Source organism: Falco punctatus (genome assembly GCF_963210335.1).
Source record: "Falco punctatus genome assembly, contig: scaffold_41, whole genome shotgun sequence".
Taxonomy (NCBI): domain Eukaryota; kingdom Metazoa; phylum Chordata; class Aves; order Falconiformes; family Falconidae; genus Falco; species Falco punctatus.
Genome location: NW_027660119.1, coordinates 111,025 through 129,243, shown reverse-complemented (window position 1 = coordinate 129,243; position 18,219 = coordinate 111,025). Strand labels below are relative to the sequence as shown.

General features: G+C 44.2%; 2 long non-coding RNA genes across 3 annotated transcripts in view; one reads left to right on the top strand and one right to left on the bottom strand.

Moving 5' to 3' along the window:
• Positions 1–6,479, top strand: part of LOC308057929 — a 48,052-nt gene extending 41,573 nt beyond the window's left edge. The window contains exons 1-3 of one of the 2 annotated variants that reach the window (XR_013925547.1): positions 2,534–2,882; positions 2,923–5,932; positions 6,051–6,479. This is a non-coding gene — a long non-coding RNA (uncharacterized lncRNA). Of the gene's footprint in view, positions 1–2,533; positions 5,933–6,050 lie in introns of those variants that run through there. The other variant, XR_013925546.1, reaches the window with a different exon arrangement.
• Positions 6,480–6,632: 153 nt separating this feature from the next.
• On the bottom strand, positions 6,633–9,560 carry LOC308057928. The gene is made up of 2 exons (XR_013925545.1): positions 8,238–9,560; positions 6,633–8,053 (listed from the first exon to the last, which is right to left on the bottom strand). It is a non-coding gene; the product is annotated as an uncharacterized lncRNA (long non-coding RNA).
• Positions 9,561–18,219: the final 8,659 nt, after the last annotated feature.

Sequence of the window (18,219 nt, the reverse complement as noted above, 5' to 3'; positions counted from 1 at the left end):
AATCAAATGCATATGTTCATTCTCTCCCTCTTCTGTCCATACTTAAAATCCAGGCAAATCTGCAGAAGAACAGCGCAAAGAGCAAGGTGTTAGAACTTAGAAGTCCCACAACTTCTCTCGCACATGCTCTTCTGCTGCCTGTAGCTACTTGCTTACCTTTGCACTCACATTTGTTACACAACACACTTTGGTGCCCCGGAATTTGATTGATTTAGATTCAGCCTGACAGAAAGAAACCTTTTTTTTAAACCGTTTGACCTTGTTTCACTTCTAACTGGAAGATCAGTCCTGCCAGGAAGGAGAGGTGAAACCTCACGACAGCTAGAGGGTGAATAATCTCTCTTCAAACTTTAAAACTCTCTGTATGAAGTTTCCTTTACAATTTGTACTCCACCTGGCTATTAAAAATGTAAGAAAAGCACAGCAAGAAATCAAGCCGACCGTTAGTACAGAAGTTGCCAGCAGTTCCTCCTCATTTCGTGAAAATCCAGCCCTCACACTGAGGCTGCGGGACCAAATCCTGTGCAGCTGGAAGCGGCAGCGAGCCCTGGCCCCGGGGAAGGGCAGCTCAGCACCCTGCAAAGACGAGGCGCATTGCTCTGCTCCCCGCCACCCCGGGATGCCACACAGCCCCGATGCCGGCCAGTGGCGGCAGCACGGGCTCGCTGACGGTAACAGCGACCCTCCTGCCTCCCTCAAACGCGTAACGAGAAGCGAAAGCACCGTCTGGGCCGGCGGGCAAAGCACCTGGAGCCGCATCTCCCACCCCGGCAGGACCACCACCCACCACGCCGCCACCCCCCTCACACCCAGACGGGGGGGCGAGCCCCGGTAGCGGCCACTGTCACACCGGGACATCGCGCAGCCCCTCCGAGCACCGAGGCCAGCCAGGGCTGGCAGCGACCATCTCCTTGGGACCTGATTCTGCCGTCAAATGGCCGGATCCCATCGCCTGCTGTGCAACAGATCGAGCACCCGCACGGCCGAGGGACCAGTTACGCGTGTCTGCGGGGATGGGAGCTGGGGGGCAAACCCACAAAGGTAGCACAGCTCTTTGCAACAGGAAAATAATTTATACACCTGGAAAAACCGTTTACGATGACCTTTAGTCACACTTAATCCTCACTGGGTCTTATGAGCTTCGTCCCCATTTAAAAGCACAGTGGTCTTTACTTTCACTAAAGTGTTCATGCATAGTTCAAGTAATTTCTATTTGGTCTTGATATGGAGAAATAGGGTGAAAGAGGGACAATGGACATCGGTTGTGACTGTATATGTCTGCTCAAGGAATGTGGGTATGGTGACTGGTCATGGGTGTGGTGTCCGGTCACATAGCCACACAGCTTTGAGGAGATGCCTGCCCTTCTTCCTCTAACAAAGGGGCTATTTATAAAAAGGATGAGAAAAGGATGAGAGACATTCCAATGTTATCTAGAGGGAGGGAGTGCTAAGTCTTCTTGCTGGAGAAGATCAGATGTTCACAAGGACATGAATCACCTACAAACCTGCAAGACCACCACATTGCCTGCAAAGGACTGATAAGCTAATTAACATACGAAGCGAGAGTAAGCGGGTTTAGGTAACAAATATGTATAGGCGTTAATTGAATATTCATTTGTTTTATTGTATAAATGTGAGATGGTTCGTCACTTTGGGCATGCATGCTTGTGGTGGAGCAATCCCCCGTGCATCTGCGCGCAATAAACATACCTACTTTATAACTTTCGAGTTATAGAGTCTAATTCCGTACGTCACTTAAGAGTTTTAGGAATAAGTCTTATGGTTAAGTCTTAGAGCTAGGTATTAAGGTTAGGTTTAAGGTTCAGTCTTAGAGTTAAGTCTTTGGGTTAAGTCTTATAGTTAATTCTTATAGGTTAAGGCTTAAGGTTGAGCTTTAAGGTTAAGTCCTAGGGTCAATTCTTAGGGTTAGGTCTTTAGGTTAAGACTAATGGTTACGTCTAAATGTTAAGTCTTAGGGTCAAGTCTTTAGGTTAAGTCTTAAGGTCAAGTCATAAGGTTGAGTCTTAGGGTTAAGTCTTAAGGATGAGCCTTAAAGTCTGAGGGTTAAGCCTTAGGGATAAGTCTTAGCGTTAAGTCTCTACAATTAAGTCCTTAGATTAAGTCTCAATGTTAAATCTTAGAGTTGAGTCTTTAGGGTTAAGTCCTTAGTTTAAGTCTTAAGGTTGAGCCTTAGGATTAAGCCTTAAGGTTGAGCCTTAGAGTTAAGTCTTAGTGTTAAGGATCAGGGATAAGTCTTAGGGTTAAATAACTAGGGGTAAGTCTTTAGGTTAAGTCTCAATGATAACCCTTAGGGTCGAGTCTTAGGGTTAAGTATTTGGGTTAAGACTTAGGTTTAAGTATCAAGATTAAGTCTTAGGGTAAAGTGTTAAGGTTAAGTCTTAAGGTTGAGTCTTAGGGTTAAGAATTAAGGTTCAGTCTTAGGGTTAACTGTCAGGTTTAAGTCTTAGGTGTAAGTTTTAGGGTTAAGTCCTTAGGTTCAGTCTTAAGGTTGAGTCTAAAGTTGAGTCTTAAGGTTGAGTCTAAAGTTGAGTCTTATGGTTAAGTCTTTGGGATAAGTCTTAGGGTTGAGTCTTAGAGTAAATTCTTAAGGTTAAGTCGTAGGGTTAGGTCTTTAGGTTAAGTATTAAAGTTAAGTCTAAAGGCTGAGTCTTCAGGTTAAGTCTTAGAGTTAAGTCTTAGTGTTATGTTTTAGGGTTAAGTCTTAATGTTAAGTCTTAGAGTTAAGACTTAAGGTTAAATATTAGGGTTAAGTCTTTAGGTTAAGTCCTAATGTTAAGTTTTAAGGTTCAGTCTTAGAGTTAAGTCTTACGGTTATGTCTGTAGGTTAAGGCTAATGGTTATGTCTCAATGTTAAGTCTTAGGTTTAAGTCTTAGGGTCAAATCTTTAAGGTTAAATCCTAGGGTTAAGTTTTAGCATTAAGTCTTTAGGTTAAATCTTAAGGTTAACTCTTATGGTGGAGTCTTAGCATTAAGTCTTAGGGTTATGTCTTAAGGTGGAGTCTTACAGTTAAGTCTTAGGGATAGGTCTTTAGATTAAGACTTAGAGTTAAGTCTAGAGGTTAATTCATAAGGTTGAGTCTTAGGGTTAAGTCTTAAGGTTGAGTCTTTTAAGGTTGAGTCTTAGGGTTAGAATTAGTTTTAAGTCTTAGAGTTAAGGTTAATTCTTAAGGTTGAGTCCTAGGGGTAAGACTTAAAGTTCAGTCTATAGAGTTAAGTCTTAGGGTTAAGTCTTACGGTTGATTCTATAGGGTTAACTGTCTGGGTTAAGTCTTAGGGGTAAGACTTAGGGTTAAGTCTTAGGATTATGTTTTAGGGTTAAGTCTTACGTTTGAGTCTAACTGTCAGAGTTAAGCCTTAGGGTTAAGTCTTAGCGTTAAGTCTTAGGTGTAAGTCTTAAGGTTATGACTTAAGGTTAAATCTTCAAGTTAAGTCTAAAGGCTAAGTCTTAAGTTTGAGTCTTACTGTGAAGTCTTAGGGATAAGTCTTAGGGTTAAGTCTTTAGGTTCAGTCTTAAGGTTAAGTCTAAAGGTTGAGTCTTAGGGTTAAAACTTTGGGATAAGTCATAGGGTTAAGTCTTAAAGTCTTCAGGTTAAGTCTTATATTTAAGTCTTAGCATTAAATCTTAGAGATAAGATTTAAGGTTAATAATGAGGTTGAGTCTTAGGGTTACGTCGCTAGGGTTAGGCCTTTAGTTTAAGACTTTGCTTAAAGCCTTAATGTTAAGTTTTAGGGTTAATTCTTAAGGTTAAGTATCAGGGTTAATTCTTATGGTTAAGTTTTGCATTTAAGTCTTAAGGTTAAGTCTAAATGTTGAGTCTTAAGGTTAAGTCTTAAAGTTGAGTCTTAGGGTTAAGACTTAGAGATAAATCTTAGGGTTAAGGGTTAAAGTTGAGTGTTAGGGTTAAGTCTTAAGGTTAAGAAAGGGTTAAGCCTCCATGTTTTGTCTTACAGTTAAGTCTTATTGTTCAGTCTCAGGGTTAAAGTCCTAGGATTAAGTTTTAGGGTAAGTATTAAGGTTAGGTTAAAAGTTTTAGCCTTAGGATTAAGTCTTAGAGTTAAGTTTTAAGGTTAATTTTTCAGGTTGAGTCTTAGGGTTAAGTCTTAAGCTTGAGTCTTAGGGTTAAGTCTTAAGCTTGAGCCTTAGGGTTAAGTCTTAGGGATAAGTCTTGAAGTTGAATCTTAGGCTTAAGTCTCAGTGTTAAGTCTTAGCGTTAAGCCTTAAGGTTAAGTGTATGGTTTAAGAATTAGAGTAAGTCTTAAGGTTAAGTCTTAAGGTTAAGTCTTGTGGTTAAACTTTGGGTTAAGTCTTAGGGTTAGGACCTTACCTTAAAATAATGGTTAAGTCTAGATGTTAAGTCTTAGGGTTATGTCTTAGGGTCAAGTCTTTAGGTTAAGTCTTAAGGTTCAGTCTATGGGCTAAGTCTCAAGTTTGAGTCTTAGAGTTAAGGCTTTGGGTTAAATCTATAGAGATAGGTCTTACAGTAAAGTATTAGGGTTAAGTCTTTAGGTAAAGTCTTAAGGTTAAGTCTTAAGGTTGAGTCTTAGGGTTAAGACTTTAGGTTAAGTCCTAAGGTTAAGTTTTAAGGTTCAGTCTTAAGACTTATGGTTATGTCTTAGGGTTAAGTCTTCAGGTTATGTATTACTGTTAAGTTTTTGGATTAAGTCTTAGGTTAAGTTTTAGGGTTAAGTCTCAAGGTTAGGTCTTTAGGTTAAGTCCAAATGTTGAGTGTTAGGCTTAGAGTTTTAGGAATAAGTCTTATGGTTAAGTCTTAGAGCTAGGTATTAAGGTTAGGTTTAAGGTTCAGTCTTAGAGTTAAGTCTTTGTGTTAAATCATATAGTTAATTCTTATAGGTTAAGGATTAAGGTTGAGCCTTAGGGTTTTAAGTCCTAGGGTCAAGTCTTAGGGTTAGGTCTTTAGCTTAAGACTAATGGTTATGTCTAGATGTTATGTCTTAGGGTTAAGTCTTAGGATCAAGTCTTTAGGTTCAGTCTTAAGGTCAAGTCATAAGGTTGAGTCTTCGGGTTAAGAATAAGGATGAGCCTTAAAGTTAAGTCTTAGGGTTAAGCCTTAGGGATAAGTCTTAGGGTTAAGACTCTACAATTAAGTCTTTAGGTTAAGTCTCAATGTTCAATCTTAGAGTTGAGTCTTTAGGGTTAAGTATTTGGGTTATGACTTAGGGTTAAGTCTTAAGGTTAAATCTTAGGGTTAAGTCTTAAGGTTGTCTTAAGGTTGAGTCTTAAGGTTAATTCTTAGGGTTAAGTTTTAGAGTTAAGTCTTAAAGTTAATTCTTAAGGTTGTGTCTTAGGATTAAGTCTTAAGCTTCAGTCTTAGAGTTAAGTCTTAGGGTTAAATCTTAAGGTTGAGTCTTAATGTTAAGTCTTAAGCTTGAGCCTTAGGGTTAAGTCTTAAGGTCAAATCTTAAGGTTAAGACTTAAGGTTGACTCTAAGTTTTAAGCCTTAGAGTTAAGTCTTAAGGTTAAGGCTTAAGGTTGAGTGCTATGGTTAAGTTTAAGGTTGAGTCTTAAGGTTAAGTCTTACGGTTAAGACTGAAGGTTGAGTGTTATGGTTAAGTCCTTAGGGTTAATTTTTAGGGTTAAGTCTTTAGGTAAATCTCAAGGTTAAGTCTGAAGGTTGAGTCTTAGAGTTAAGTCTTAAGCTTAAGTGTTAGAGTTAAGCATTATATTTAAGTCTTATTGTTAAAGTCCTTAGCTTAATTCTTAAGTTTAAGTGTTAAGGTTGAGGCTTAGGCTTAAGTCTTAGGGTTATGTCGTAATGTTGAGTCTTAGGGTTAAGTCTTTAGGTTAAGCCCTAAGGTTAAGTTTTAAGGTTGAGTCTTTAGAATTAAGTCGTGGGGATAAGTCTTAGTTTAAGTCTTAGGATTAAGTCTTAAGGTTGAGTCTTACAGTTAAGTCTTAGGGATAGGTCTTTAGGTTAAGACTTAGGGTTAAGTATCAAGGTTTAGTCTTAGGGTTAAGTCTTAAGGTTGAGTTTTGCAGATAAGTCTTAGGTATAGGTCTTTAGATTAAGACTTAGGGTTAAGTCTTAAGGTTGAGTCTTAGGGTTATGTCTTAGGGTTAAGTCCTATAGTTAAATCTTAAGGTTAATTCTTAAGGTTGAGTCTTATGGTTCAGTCTTAGAGTTAAGTCATTGTTAAGTCTGAGGGTTAAGTCTTAGGGTTATTGGGTTAAGTTTTAATTTGAGTCTTAGGGTTAACTGTTATGGTTAAGTCTTAGGGATAAGTCTTAGGGTTAAGTCAAGTCTTTAGGGTTAAATCTTAGGGTTATGTTTTATGGTTAAGTCTTAGGGTTAAGTCTTTAGGTTAAGTCTTAAGGTTAAGTCTTAGGGTTAGTTCTGAAGGATAAGTCTTAGAATTACGTTCTAGGGTTAAGTATTAGGCTTAATTCTTAGGGTAATTTCTTAGGGTTTGGTCTTAGTGTTAAGCCAGCTTTAAATCTTAGATTTAGGTCTTAGGGTTAAGTTTTAGCGTTAAGTCTCAAGGTTGAGTCTTAGGGTTAGGTCTTAGCATTAAGTCTTAGGCTTACATCTTAAAGTTAAGACTTAGGGTTAATTCTTAGGGTTAAGTATTAGTGTTATTTCTTAGGGTTAAGCCTTATGGTTAAGACTTAGTTTTAAGTCGTAGTGTTAAGACTTAGGGATATGTTGTAGGTTTAAATCTATAGGGTCTTAGTGTTAAGTCTTATGGTTAAGACTTAAGCTTGAGTCTGAGAGTCAAGTCTTAGTGTTAAGTATTAAGGTTGAGTCTTAGTGTTCAGTCTTAGGGTTAAGTCCTTAGGGTTAAGTGTTAAGGTTAAGTCCTCAGACTTAACCCAAAGACTTTATCATAAGACTCAACCTTAGACACTTAACCTTAAGACTCTAACCTTTAGACTTAACCTAAAGAACTAACCCTAAGACTTCTCCTTAAGAACTAACCTAAAGGTTTAATCTTAAGACTTATCTCTAAAGACTGTACCTTGAGAGTTAACATTAAAGACTTAATCATAAGACTCAATATTAAGATACAACCTTAAAAGTTAACTCTAAGACTCAACCTTAAGAATTAACCTTGAGACTTAACTCTTTAAGACTTAACCCTAAGACTCAACCTTAACACTTAAGTTTAAGACTTAACCCTAAACTTATCCCTAAGACGTAACCCTAATATTTAACCCTAAGACCCAACCTTAACACTTAATCTGTAGACTTAACCCTAAGACTTAACCGTAATACTCAACTTTCAGACTTAACTCTAAGATTCAATCTTAAGACTTAAACTTAAAAGTTAACTCTAAGACTTAAACTTAAGACTTAACCCTAAGACTTATCTCTAAAGACTGAACCTTTAGACTTAACCTTAAGGTTTAACCTAAAGACTTAATCCTAAGACTTAACCCTAAGACTTATCCCTAAGACTCAAACTTAAAAGCTTATGACTTAGCCTAAAGACATAACCCTAAAACCTATCCCTAAGTCGTAACCCTAAGATATAACCCTAAGACTCAACCTTAACATTTAACCCTAAGACTTAACCTTGAGACTTAACACTAAGACTTAACCCTATAGACTTAACCTTAAGACTTAACCTAAAGACCTAACCTTAAGACTTTACCATAATACTCAACCTTAAGACTTAACCTTAAGACTTAACTCTAAGACTTAACCCCAAGACTCAACTTTATGTCTTAACCTTAAGACTTAACCCTGAGAGTTAACCCTAAGACTCAGCCTTAAGACTTTACCTTATACTTAGCCTAAATACTTAACTCTAAGATTTAACCCTAGGCCTTTAACCCTAAGACTGCACCTTTAGACTTAACTGTAAGACTCAACTTTGAGACTTAACCCTAAGACTTAAGCGTAAGACTTAACCCTGATAATTATACTTTAAAGACTTAACCCTTTACACTTTAACTTAATATTTAACCTAAAGACCTAACCCTAAGTCTTAGCCCTAAGACACAACATTAAGACATAACCTTAAAACTTTAACACTTAATACTAAGACTCAACCTAAAGACTTAACCTTAAGACTTAACCCTAAGACTTAAACCTAAGACTCAAAAATTAAGACTTTAACCTTAAGACTTAACCCTAAGACTAAACCCTATAACTTAACCCTAATGCTTAACTCTAACACTGAACCTTTAGAACTTAACCTTAAAACTTAAACTAGACTTAACCCTAAGACTTAACCTAAAGACTTAGCCCTAAGACTTAACTCCAAAGACTTAACCCTGTAGACTTAACCTTAAGACTTATCCTAAAGACCTAACCCTGAGAGTTAACCCTAAGGCTCAGCCTTAAGACTTAACCTTATAACTTAGCCTAAAGACTTAACTCTAAGATTTAACCCTAGGCCTTAATCCTAAGACTTAACCCTATAACTTAACCCTAATGCTTAACTCTAACACTGAACCTTTAGAACTTAACATAAAGACTTAACCCTAAGACCTAACCCTAAGACTCAACCTTAAGACTTAACTCTAAGACTTAACCCTAAGACTCAACCTTAAGACTTAATCTTATAACTTAACCTAAAGACTTAACCCTAAATCTTAACCCTAATAATTATACTCTAAAGACGTAACCCTTAAGACTTAACCTAAAGACCTGCCCTTAAGACTTAACCCTAAGACTCAACATAAATACTTAACCTTAAGACTTAACTCTAAAACTCAACCTTAAGACATAACTCTAAGAGTTAATGCTAAGTCTTTACTGTAATTCTCAACCTTAAGATTTTAATCTAAAGACTTAACGCTAACACTTACCCCTAAATCTTATCCCTAAGACTTAACCCTAGGAATCAACCTTAAGACTTAACTTTATAACTTTGCTTAAAGACTTAACTCTAAGATTCAACCCTAGGTCTTAACCCTAAGACTTATCCCTATGACTTAACTCTAAAGACTATACCTTTAGACTTAACCTTAAGACTTAAACCTATGACTCATCCTTAAGATACAATATTAAAACTTAACCCTAAGAATACTAAAGACTTAACACTTTAGAGTTAAACTGAAGACTTAACCCTAAGACTTAACCCTTATACTTAACCCTAAGACTTATAACTAAAACTTAATCCTAAGAATTAACTACAAGACTTAACCCTTAGATTTAACACTAAGACTCAACCTTACGACTTAACCTTTAAGACTTAACTCTAAGACTTAACCCTAAGACTCAACCTTAAAGACTTCACCTTACCACTTAACCTAAAGACTTAACTCTAAGATTTAACCCTACGCCTTAACCCTAAGACTTGACCCTAAAACTTAACCCTAATAGTTATACTCTAAAGAGTTAATCCTTTAGACTTAAGACTTAACCTAAAGACCTGACCCTAAGACTTAACCCTAAGGCTTACCCCTATGACTCAACCTTTGGAAATAACCTTAAAACTTAACTCTAAGACTTAACACTAAGACTCAACCTTAAGACTTAACCAAAAGTCTTAACCCTAAGACTCAACCTTAAGACTTAACTCTAAGACTTAACCCTAAGACTCAACCTTAAGACTTAAACTTAAGACATAACTCTAAGACTTAACCCAAGTCTTAACCGTAATTCTCAACCTTAAGACTTTAACCTAAAGACTTAACCTGAAGTCTTAACCCTGAGACTTAGCCCTAAGACTCAACCTTAAGACTTAACCTTATAACTTAGTCTAAAGTCTTAACTCTAAGATTTAACCCTAGGCCTTAACACTAAAACATTACCCTAAGACTTAACTCTGAAGACTATACCTTTAGACTTAACCTAAAGATTTAACCAGAAGACGTAACCCTAAGAATCACACTCTAATGACTTAACCCTTTAGACTTAAACTTAGACTTAACCTTAAAGGCCTAACCCTAAGACTTAACCCTAAGACTCATCCTTAAGACATAACCTTAAAACTTAACTCGATAAGACTTAACACTAAGACTCAACCTTAAGACTTAACCTTGAGGCTTCTCTTACCACTTGTCCTCCTGCAGTTCTGAGTGCCCTGGCTCCTCCTTTGAAAACATTAAGGGCAAAAGGAGATCTAAGCATCCGTTATTGGGTACTGGGGGAAACATAGGCACTTAGGGACATGATTCAGTGGTAGAATATGCAGTGCCATGTGTTGGGTTGGTTAGGCTTATGGTCCTTGTAGCCAGAGGAGGGCTGTGTGTCACCTCTGTGCTGGGAGGCCACTTGCACGGGGAGACGAAGAGCACAGGCAGGGGATGGAGGGGATGTCAGCGGGATGACACGGACAGTACAAGCCATCTCCCTGTCACACATGCCCTGGACACTGTGCCTGACTGCAGTATCTTGTGATGCAGCGTGCTGTTGGGCTGGGGGTGGGCATTTGCCTCCTCATCCGTGGGCATCTTTGGCGGCGTCTGCCGATGACCGGTCATGGTCACCCAGGGGAGATGCTGCCTCCTGAGGGAGTGGCTCTCCTGGGAGTAGGTACCCAGGGCTCTGGCTCCTTAAATACCTGCGGGGTCACCGTGGGGACCCGCATCACAGTGACCTCTGGGCATGGTGCGCCGCCTGCATCACAACCCTGGCTGTGGATGCTGTGGAGCCTGGCGGGGACTGGCTGGGACTGGCTGGAACCAGCTGTGCCTGGCGCGGGGCAGCCCCTGCTTACCCCTCACAGAGGCCCCAGCAGGCCCGAGCCCGCACCTCCCACATCCCCCTGGTGCCAGCAGCCTCTGCAGAGCTCAGTCCTGTGTGCGTGCAGCAGCTCTGGGTGCCACCGCCCTGGGCCTTGTCCCCAGGCATGGCTCCCACACAGGGCGCCCAGGCCTGGGGACGCTCCGGTGCCCGCCTACAGCAATGCAGGGAAGGCCTGCAGGCCCGTGCTCAGAGGCCACTGGCCATGCTGAGCTGCTCCCGGCAGTCGCCGTGGGCCGCGGGGTGACCAGCCCTCTCCCCAGCTGGCTCTGGGAGGTCCCTCCCAGGCTGCTCTTCTTCAGTGCCTTTCCTCCAGAGGTGGAGCGTGCAAGGGCTCACACCCACAGCCAGGACGAGGGAGCAGGGCTGCCTCCCTGGGGCTGACGGTCTGTGCTCCCTTTCAAGCTGGAACGAAAAGAAAAGCTGCCTTTGTTCCTAGTTACAACACAGAGAAACACCTGTGTCTCATGCACATGCCTGCACCTTTTCTGACAGAAAATGGCTTTGGGGCACAATGGAAACTGCTGGGGAGTTAAAAAACCCATTAAAATAAATGCTGCTCAGCTGATGTTGGAGACCTTGGTATTAGACACCCAGACTTGTTCTCCTCCATGCAGTTATCACTCCTGGACCAGGAACTGCTTGCTAGTGGATGAATCTGACAGCAGCAGCTCCCAGACAGAGCTGGGAGCAGCCCCTGGGGACATCCTTAGGCTTTACAGCAGTGTTTGCTGCCCCAGCACAGGTCCCCTGCCCCCTGCAGAGTCCAGGCGGGAGGCTGGAGGGAAGAGTCCCACCAACAGCTTTGGCCTCCAGGCTGGAGAACCCTGTCCCAGGCTCAGGCACTGCTGCCTCTGGGCTCCCCTACCCCATCCTGGGGCAATAAGGCAACTCTCTTCCTTCTACAGAACAACACTCAAAGCTTAAGGGGAGGAGGAAATGCCTATTTCCTCTCTCATGCAGGTTTCCCCCAGGCCTAGAGGTTGCTGCTGTCTTCTGCTCTGCTGGGAGAGGGGTTGGAGCCTTTCTCCACCTCTCCTTGAACACCTCTCTCCTGGGCTGGGCTGGAGGGTGGGGAGTCCAAGCGCCTCCAGTGCCGAGTGCCTGCCAAGGAACAGACGCTCTCAGCAAAGCAGACGGCATCCACAGGTGCTGTTTCCCAGAGGACCTCTTGAAAGGAGCCTGCAGCAGGACCTGGCAGCTGGGAGACCCAGCACTGCATGCCCGTCATCACAGCTGATTTTGCCGCTTGCATCCTGCTGCCAGTCTCTCCCTCATGTGCATGAGCAGGCAAACCCCTGCCCTGCAGCCAGATGTCTGTCCTGCTCCCCACCTCTGGAGACCTGCCACCCTGGGTGCCCCGAAGGAGAGGGTCGCTGCTGCCCTCAGCGGTGTCAATCGCTGCCCGTACCTGGGGTTGCTGTCAGTCCTTCCCTGCAGACCAGGCTCCCCACGCCGCCCACTCTGCCTTTGCTTGCTTGAACTGCTCTTGCCACTTGGGCCTCACTTGCTCCCACTCTGCAGACAGCTGCCAGACCTCCTGGAGGAGATGGCAAGGCAGCAGAAGGCAGGATTAGTCTCCGCTCCTGGAACGGGTGTCCTTCGGGTCTGACCCGTGTTGCCGCCCCTTGCCTCAGCTGGTCGGTTGGCAGGGCTTTGCCCCTAACAGACTGGGGGCTGTGGGGTCATTCTAGGCTCCTGGCAAACACAGCTGTGACCAAAGCCCTCCACTGTGAACAGCCGAGAAAGGACTTGGGCATCTCCCATAGCCCCTGGGCCAGGAGAAAGTGTTTTGTGACAACCCAGGGGGCAAGGAACATCTGAAGGAGGTGACAGACAGCTGACAAGGAGCACATGTCCAGGGGTCCTTTCAGGCTGGCTCTCTGCACAAAGAGGCTTTTGCCGAGTCCCCAGCAGCACAGCAGCTACAGCAAGGCACGTACCTGCAGCGCTTTCTGGCAGTCGTCTGAAGATGGGAGTGTAGAGGTGGGTTTGGCTGGAGAAGCCGGCTCCTGCCTGCCTGCCTTGCCTGCCTCCTTCATCCTGGGGGAGCTGCCTGGACACGGGGGGAGCGCACTGCAAAGAGGCACCAGGAGCAGTCGGCATGAGCACGGGGCAGTTTGCTCTCCCACCTTCGCCTGGTACCAAAGCTCCCCAGGCTGGCAGAAGCAGCACGGGAGGTGGGGCCATTTCTGCTGGCAGGGGGGAGCCTTCCCTGAGCCCCCTCAGATGGACAGGGGAGGACTGCACCTCAGCTCTTGCGTAAGGGAACCACAGGGACGTGGGGTGCACACAGCGTCCACCACCTTCCCCAGTGAGGGGCCCACAACAGGGGAAACAAGCACGTAAGAACCATGTGGCATGTGTCAGGGACCTTGCCGCGTCCCTGCAGCTGGAGTGTTCGGAGGGGATGTCTCTCCTCCATGGGTGCAGGATCCCTTTCATCCCTTCCCACCAGGGTCTCACCTCTCAGAAGTCTTCTTGCCCAAGTCTTTCTGTCTTGTGCCTGGCCCCTGACTTGGCAGTGCAGGAAGGGAAAGCTTCGTCCGTCTCTGCAGCAGCTTGCCAGGATGCTCCTCTGCACCTGGCAAAGGAAGAAACTTTGCAGAGCAGCCCCCTGAGGAGTGCCTTTTGACGGAGCTGTGGTCACCCAGCGCAGAGCAGGGCCTCAGCTGGGCAGCAGAGACCTGTTCCCATACCTTGTGGATGAGCCTGGACTTTGCTGCAGCCTTCTTGGCCCAGGTGGACAAAGCCTTGGCCACTGCTCTGCTGACCACCGTAAAGCGAAACCTGGGCAGGAAACGATGACACAGGCTTGAAGGGTGACCCCTACCCTCTGCAGCTTCCCAGCACTAATCTTCACAACTCTTGTGTGAAGCATGGCACACCTTCTTCTCGTGGCCATGCAGCCATGCATGGGTTTTATTAGCAATCTTCCCCCAACACCAGACGATGTAGCTTAAAGCCCTCCCTGTGTGCATCTGGCTCTCTCTGACGGAATGGCGGGCAGGCTGGGCATGAGAAATGCAATGATGGTGCCTGGCCACTCCAGGGGAACACACGTGTAACCCCAACTCGTCATAAGTTAACCAGAAACCAGCCCCTTCAGGTCAGGCCCCCTCCCAAACTCAACGCGCAATGCCGAGCCCCGGCAAGGCGCACCCCTGATCAGGAGCTGGGAATCCGCCCGCTCGGTCAGTCGAGGGCTGCAGAGAAAATGCACTCACCTGGGGAAAGCGTGGGCAGGAGCAGCCTGCATCCCTCGAGTACTGGTCGCTCTACTGGAGACAGCTGCACTGGGCATCCACAGCCTCTGTAAAGTGACACAGAGCTGCTAGAAGGTTTCCAAGGCACTTTGCTCTTGGCTCCCAAAGGAAGCAGACCTGCCTCCTGCTCCAAAAGGAAGCCACTTCTCCAAACCCCTTCTCCAAATCTTCCTCCGTGAACATGAGCCCTTGCTTTGCTCTGGAGAAGCTGCACAGCAAACACTGAGACTGCACAGTAACACTGCTAGCCTTTCTGTAGGGCAAGAACTCAGAAGCTCAGAATAAAACTTCTTTTCCAATGGAGAAGTCAGTGTGGGTGAGCACGTGGAAAGGTGTCGGACTGGCCTGCCATGTGCAGGCTGGCCAATGGCCATCGGGTTGCTCACCCTTCAAAAGGCTTCCAAAAGTCACTGCATCACCCTCAAAGCCTGATCAACTCGCAGTGTTGAGCAGAGCAGTCCAGCTGGCCTTGCTCTCCAGCCCTGTGATGCAGATATGATAGAACTGCATGCACAAGACATCGTCGGTGAAGGACAGAATGCCAATGTCCTTGAAGGCGAAGGCAAGGCGCTGCCTGTTCCTCAGTTGGAAAGAGTGCAAGAGTATGGTCTCTTGCACACAGCTCTGCACCACGTGCCATGGGAAGGAAGTGGCTCGCCATAGCCTGTTGCAGAATGGATGAAAGAGAACGGCCACGGTACTATGGAAGGACTGTGTGATACGACTTTTTGACATAAGTCTGGCTTAGGTCTGAGTGAACCAAACTAGGCCGCAGAGAGAAAAAAACACTAAGAAGCTCAGCTGCAGTGGAAAGTTACCAGGATTGCGAAAGAGAGAAGAGAGATAAGATTGTGCTGACCTTGTACAAAAACAGAAAAACAACTTTAAGGGAGTAAGCATGAAGAACAAGGTGTAACCTGAACCCGCTGTAACCGCCCGCTGTAACCGCAAATAGGAGAACGTATAAAAATGTAATCCTTTAGAGCTTAGCCAATTAGCAGATGATTTGTAGGCATAAAATTAACTGGAACTGTATATAAGACATAATCGCGCCGTAATAAATTGAAGCTTGCTTTATCACTCACACTGAGTCGGCCGCTTGCTTCCCCTCGCTCGTCGCAAGTGGCGCCCGAACAGGGACCCCCAATCCTTGTTCTTCACCGGACAGCGAGGACGGAGAAGCACTGGTAGCAGCGACCAGGGAGCGAAGATCGACTGATGCAGGCATCGTACCTCGATCCGTGCTTGAACCGACGACTAATCAGGGAAAGGTTCGCCGTCCGTGAGTGTCTACCCAGGGAAAAGGCTGCATCTTAATCAAGGAAAAGGACTATTTAAAGCGCTCTATGGATAAAGAGGTAGCACTCGATCTTTTACAACGCTTTTTAGAAAAGCGGGGAGTAGGCCCTTTAAAAGATCTGGCCGGGTTAATTGCGTTAGGTAAAGCGAAAGGATATTTTACAGATCCTGAGCATATCTTTGAAGTAGATGAATGGCGTAATTATGGAGATTGTTTATGGGACTTGGTAATTGATGATGATAAAGTTGCTAAGAAATTAATGAAACCTTGGAGGGAAGTTATTAACTGCTTAAAGAGATATAAAGTTGAAAAACAAATGGCAGCAGCTGCTTCCAGCCGACTCGAGCGGTCTGACCCAGCTGCTGGGCGTTTTACGGCAGGAGGTGACTATTTTACCCCCCCTGCCTCAGGAATCCCTGTTCCTGTTGTCCGGCAACCCTCGAATCATTCTTCTTCTCCTCCGGAGGAGAAATCTTGTTCCCCGGCACCCCCTCGAGAGGAGGTGCAGGGAGAATCGCAAGAGAGTGATTCGGAGGAGGAGGCAAATGATAAAAACATAAAAATGAATAAGGAAAAGTTACAAATTGACTTAATCACTAAAACTTCTAAGCCATCTTGCCCTCGTTCTCAGCAACGACTGATTTGAGTCGGTTGGGACAAAATAATCCGAGAGGCAATGGAACAACAGGAATTTGATGTTGTAGCTCAGATTGATCCCCAAGCCTATCCGGTCCTTTATACTGTTGATAATGCTGGCACAATGACAGGAGAACATCATACTTTAGACTGGAAAATATTGAGCCAATTACGAAGTACTGTTAATGATTCCGGTTTGCATGGTGAACCTGCCAGACAGATGTTAAATTATATTTGGGGTAGCGGGTTGCTTTGTCCTGAAGACATTAAAAATATAATGAGACTCATTTTAAAACAATCGCAACAACTGTTATGGCAAGCTCATTGGCAAAGGCTTTGTGAATTGTCTGTGTATACGCCGCGCGCGCCAAATGATCGTTTAGCAGGTTTAACTGTAGAACAATTGATGGGAACTGGACCTTTTGCTTCTATAGAAATGCAAATGCAGACCGGCCCAGATGTTTTATTAGAATCTATGAGGCTAGCAAGAGAAGCTTTACAAAAGGTTAAAACTACACCAGCTACACCCTCTTATATGTCAGTTAAGCAAGGAAGGGACGAGTCCTTTGCATCTTTTGTAGATAAAGTTACGGATGCTATTAATCGAGCTGATGTATCTGATTTTATGAAGGGACCTTTGTTAAGACAATGTGTGTTAGAAAATTGTAACTCTTACACAAAAGGCATTTTAGTTACTCTTCCTCTAGATGCTTCTATTGAAACCATGTTAGAAAGAATGAGCAGGGTTCCCGTAGGGCCTCAAGCTTTGTTAGTTGAAACGCTTAAAGAAGTAGGGGACAATTTAGTCAAAGCTCAACAACAAGCATTTGCAGCGCTCGCTCCACTGAAACCTCCAGATGAGCGCCAAAATAAATCACGCCGGCAAACGGACTGTGTATGTTACCGTTGTGGACGTTCAGGTCATATGCGCCGACAGTGTCGAGAGCGTCAAGTATGGTGCCGGAATTGTCAAATGAATAATCATAATACTGCAGCTTGTCAGCGTTCGGGAAACGGGAAGCGGAGCACCAAGAGTCGCGGCACGCTGACCCCAATAGCGGCTCCAGCAACTTACATGCCGACAACTGTCTCCACTCAGCTTCCCCACCCAAAACCGACATCTCCCGCCCTCGACCAGCCACCGACTTACAACCTGCAACCCGAGGGAGCCTCGGACTGGATTTGGCAACGGCAATAGACATTACCTTACTTGATACTCGTCCACAAAAAGTTGCTACAGGAGTCCAAGGACCTGTCACGATAAACGACCAACCTCATGGAGCTTTGTTACTGGGTCGCTCTTCGAGTGGCCTCAAAGGACTCTTTATTTTACCGGGACTTATCGACAGTGACTATAAAGGAGAAATTTTTATAATTGTACAAACAAATTTTCCACCTATCTATATTCCTAAAGGTAGTCGCATAGCTCAATTGATACCGCTTCAACAGCTGACTCACCACATGTCGACGATGTTTGACCATGATCGTGGAACCAGTGGTCTTGGTTCCACAGGAGGCTTGGCACTGCTAACCATGCCTATGAACCAACGGCCACTCGCCCACATTATTCTTGTACATGGAACTGACAAAAGACGTATGACTGCACTTTTGGACACTGGTGCGGATATTACCATCGTCGCACGTGCTCAGTGGCCTTCTTGCTGGCCATTGCAACATGTTCGTGGAGGAGTTGAAGGAGTAGGAGGGATGGCTCCTGTCCAACGCAGTCAACAAAGAATACAAGTCATCTTAGACGGGAAAACAGCGCTTCTGCATGTCACCGTCATGCCTTTACCAAATGGAGTAAACGCCCTCATCGGAAGAGATGTATTGAATCAAATGGGAGTAATCCTTACTACAAATTCGCCTTTTTAGGAACGGTCACTGTCAATTGGACTTTCCCGATTCCTTTACAATGGCTAACAGAAGAGCCTGTTTGGATCGGACAGTGGCCGTTGAAAAAGGAAAGTCTGCGACAGGCACATTTACTAGTTCAAGATCAATTAACACAAGGTCATCTTAAGCCGTCGACCAGTCCTTGGAATACGCCTATATTTGTCATTCAGAAAAAATCAGGAAAATATCGACTTTTACATGACTTAAGAGCAGTGAATCTACAGATGCAAGCGATGGGAGCCTTACAACCAGGCCTTCCCAATCCTGCCATGTTGCCCGCCGAATGGCATTTGTTAATAATCGACCTGAAAGACTGCTTTTTTACAATTCATTTACACCCCAATGACACTCAACGATTTGCATTTACATTACCATCAGTGAACAGAGAAGGTCCTGACCAGCGATTTGAATGGACTGTGTTACCACAAGGCATGAAAAATAGCCC